The sequence below is a fragment of the Salvelinus sp. IW2-2015 genome, linkage group LG20 (assembly GCF_002910315.2).
Source record: "Salvelinus sp. IW2-2015 linkage group LG20, ASM291031v2, whole genome shotgun sequence".
Taxonomy (NCBI): domain Eukaryota; kingdom Metazoa; phylum Chordata; class Actinopteri; order Salmoniformes; family Salmonidae; genus Salvelinus; species Salvelinus sp. IW2-2015.
In genome coordinates, this window is record NC_036860.1 from 78,191,225 (window position 1) to 78,195,328 (window position 4,104).

Consider the following 4,104-nt stretch of genomic DNA (forward strand, 5'->3'; position numbering starts at 1 on the left):
GGTCTATAACATTATACTGACTACAGTCCAAAAGACATTAATATCTTCCACTATTGATTTTGGATATGGACTGCCAATATACACTGAGTATACAAAATAATGACTATCTTTCCATGACAGACTGACCAGGTGAATCCAGGTGAAAGCTATGATCCCTTATTGATGTCACTTGTTAAATCCACTTCAGACAGTGTATATGAAGGGGAGGAGGTTAAAGAAGGATTTKTAAGCCTTGGATTGTGTATGTGTGCCATTCAGAGGGTGAATGGGCAAGACAAAATATTGAAGTGCCTTTGAACGAGGTATGGTAGTAGATGCCAGGCCCACTGGTTTATGACAAGAACTGAAATGCTGCTGTGTTTTTCGTGCTCCGCAGTTTCCTGTGTGTATCAAGAATGGTCCACCAACCAAAGGGGGGCAGGTTCTAATGTTTGGTATACTCAGTGCAATTGTCCATGGACAAATATCATCAGTTTTGAGAGTCTTAAGGTATCTCTGAACTGGACTGAAATGTGTCATTGCATGTTCGTTAACTGTTTGATATAACTCATCTTCATGCATACAACACTGTGAAGGATTTCCCATCAATCTGCATGTTCAAATCAAATCAAATTTTATTGGTCACATACACGTGTTTAGCAGATGTTATTGCGGGTGTAGCGAAATGCTTGTGCTTCTAGTTCCGACAGTGCAGCAATATCTAACAAGTAATATCTAACAATTTCACAACAAATACCTAATACACATACATCTAAGTAACAAGGAATATAATTAAGAATATATAAATATATGGATGAGTAATGTCAGAGCGGTATAGACTAAGATACAGTAGATAGTATAGAATACAGTATATACACATGAGATGAGTAATGCAAGATATGTAAACATTATTAAAGTGACATTATTAAAAGTGACTAGTGTTCCATTTATTTAAGTGGCCAATGATTTAAAGTCTGTATGTAGGCTGCAGCCTCTCTGTGCTAGTGATGGCTATTTAACAGTCTGATGGCCTTGAGATAGAAGCTGTTTTTCAATTTCTCTGTTCCAAGTTTTGATGCACCTGTACTGACCTCGCCTTCTGGACGATAGCGAGGTGAACAGGCAGTGGCTCGGGTGGCTGTTGTCCTTGATTATCTTTTTGGCCTTCCTGTGACATCGGGTGGTGTAGGTGTCCTGGAGGGCAGGTAGTTTGCCCCCGGTGATGCGTTGTGCAGACCGCACCACCCTCTGGAGAGCCCTGCGGTTGTGGGCGGTGCAGTTGCCGTACCAGGCGGTGATGCAGCCCGACATGATTCTCTCAATTCTGCATCTGTAAAAGTTTGTGAGAGTTTTAGGTGACAAGCCAAATTGCCATCTTAGAGCAACAACAATGAGCAAACAGTCAGTGGTTGTATTTGATTMATGTTTTTCGAAAAAGTGTGGATTTCAGCAATCAAAGAAAGGCACGAAACTACAGAGGACAAACAGGTACAAGGTTGACATTTCATCATTTTAAAAACGTTTTTTATATTGTCCTTTTGCAAATTGATGTAGTCATAGCTAGGTTCAACAAAGCCTGGTCTTTACTCCTCTCAGTTGATGAAATTCATCAGAACCTTCCTTCACCGTGGAGTTTAGCCTGCTAAGGAACAATCAACTCCATTATCTGAATCTTATATCGAGGCGTAGTTAAGTTTTGATAACGGGTCACTCGATTTGCTAGYAACAACATTGAGTCACGCTTACCTGTACCTGTTTGTCCTGTACAACTTTTCCTAATTTGTGTTGCTCAAGTGGAGACATATCAGCCTTGACATAAGCCTACTAAAAACTGAGATAATATTGGCACATGTGCATTCACGCTGWGTTGAACAACACAAATGAGGGAAAAACTTGGTTGTAATCAATAAAAGTTTTTTATTAAAAGTATGAATTTCAGCACCCCATTGAAGGACCCCTGTTGTACAAGCCAAAGNAACAACATTGAGTCACGCTTACCTGTACCTGTTTGTCCTGTACAACTTTTCCTAATTTGTGTTGCTCAAGTGGAGACATATCAGCCTTGACATAAGCCTACTAAAAACTGAGATAATATTGGCACATGTGCATTCACGCTGWGTTGAACAACACAAATGAGGGAAAAAMTTGGTTGTAATCAATAAAAGTTTTTTATTAAAAGTATGAATTTCAGCACCCCATTGAAGGACCCCTGTTGTACAAGCCAAAGATAGGTACAGGTAAGCATTTTCAGAATTTACATTTTTACAAGTATTGATTTACTTATTGTGACTCAATCTTGATGCTAGCAAATCGTGCGACCAGTTATCAAAACTCCACTCCACCCTGATATAAGAGAACAGTTGAGCATTCTTCAGCTAAATTAGGTAAGGGTTATGGTTCAGGTTGGGTTAGGTTAGGTAAGATTTAGATAGTGATGTCCCAGGGATGCCCGATAGCACTAACTGTGTAGAGCTGCTGAGTCGGAGGAGCGTGTGTAGGACTGTGTAGGACTCGTTGCGGCCAGCAGGTCAAACAAACAACTAAAATGAACCAATCACTCAGAAAAACAAATCCGGACTTTTGAGTCATTAAAKAGTCAAAAAGAACAAGTCGTTCAAATAATAACGAATCGTTTGCGAACAACAAGTCAGAACAACAAGTCAGACTCCGAAGATGACAAAGAGACACCAAAGATACTGTGAGGAACTGCTAAYAATTATTCATGCATTATAAATTATAATAATTTATACAGGTGTATAAAATTGTTAGTTGGGAGTTCATTAAATGGGTTTCCATGGTCGAGCAGCCGGACACAAGCCTAAGATCTTCATGCGGAATGCCAAGAGTCGGCTGGAGTGATGTAAAGCTTGCCGCCATTGGACTCTGGAGCATTGGAAACGTGTTCTCTGGAKTGAYGAATCACGCTTCACCATCTGGCAGGTCGACGGATAAATCTGGGGGGGGGGGGGGGGGGCACGGTCCTGGGCCTCCAGAGACAACCCACGGTCCAGACCTTCCAGAGCTGCGTCCAGAACCAGAGCCGCCACCAAGGGTAGCTGCCCACMCGGACCCTCCCCTATAGGTTCAGGTTTGCGGCCAGGAGTCCGCACCTTTGGGGGGGTACTGTCACGCCCTGACCTTAGATATCTCTGTTTTTCTTATATTTTGGTTAGGTCAGGGTGTGACTAGGGTGAGTACGCTAGTCTGTATGTCTAGGGTATTTGTATGTCTAGGGGTGTTGTCATCTAGGTGTATTGTATGTCTATATTGGCCTGATATGGTTCCCAAACAGAGACAGCTGTTTATCGTTGTCTCTGATTGAGGATCATATTTAGGTAGCCATTTCCCTTTTGTGTTTGTGAGATCTTGTTCTATGTTTAGCTGCCTGTCTGCACTATTCGTATAGCTTCACGTTTTGTTCGTTGTTCTTTATTTTTTTTTGTTTAAGTGTGTTTCTCTTTATTAAAAGTATGTGGAACTCTATGCACGCTGCACCTTGGTCTCATCTTTACGACGATCGTGACACCTTGGTTCTCTCCAGACCTGACTGCCCTTGACCAACACAAAAACATCCTGTGGTGTTCTGCATTAGCATCGAATAGCCTTTGTGATATGCAACTTTTCAGGGAAGTCAGGAACAAATTTACACAGGCAGTTCGGAAAGCTAAGGCTAGCTTTTTCAAGCAGAAATTTGTTGCAACCCCTATTACTAGCCTGTTCAACCTCTCTTTCGTATCATCTGAGATTCCCAGAGATTGGAAAGCTGCGGCGGTCATCCCCCTCTTCAAAGGGGGAGGCACTCTAGACCCAAACTGCTACAGACCTATATCTATCCTACCCTGCCTTTCTAAAGTCTTCGAAAGCCAAGTTAACAAACAGATTACCAACCATTTCGAATCCCACCGTACCTTCTCCGCTATGCAATCTGGTTTCAGAGCTGGTCATGGGGGCACCTCAGCCACGCTCAAGGTCCTAAACGATATCATAAACACCATCGATAAGAGACATTACTGTGCAGCCGTATTCATCGACCTGGCCAAGGCTTTCGACTCTGTCAATCACCACATTCTTATTGGCAGACTCAACAGCCTTGGTTTCTCAAATGATTGCCTCGCCTGGTTCACC

General features: G+C 42.3%; 1 protein-coding gene across 3 annotated transcripts in view; it reads right to left on the reverse strand.

Moving 5' to 3' along the window:
* Window positions 1-4,104, reverse strand: part of LOC111981427 (apolipoprotein L3) — a 47,058-nt gene that overhangs the window by 21,221 nt on the left and 21,733 nt on the right. The window lies entirely within an intron of this gene.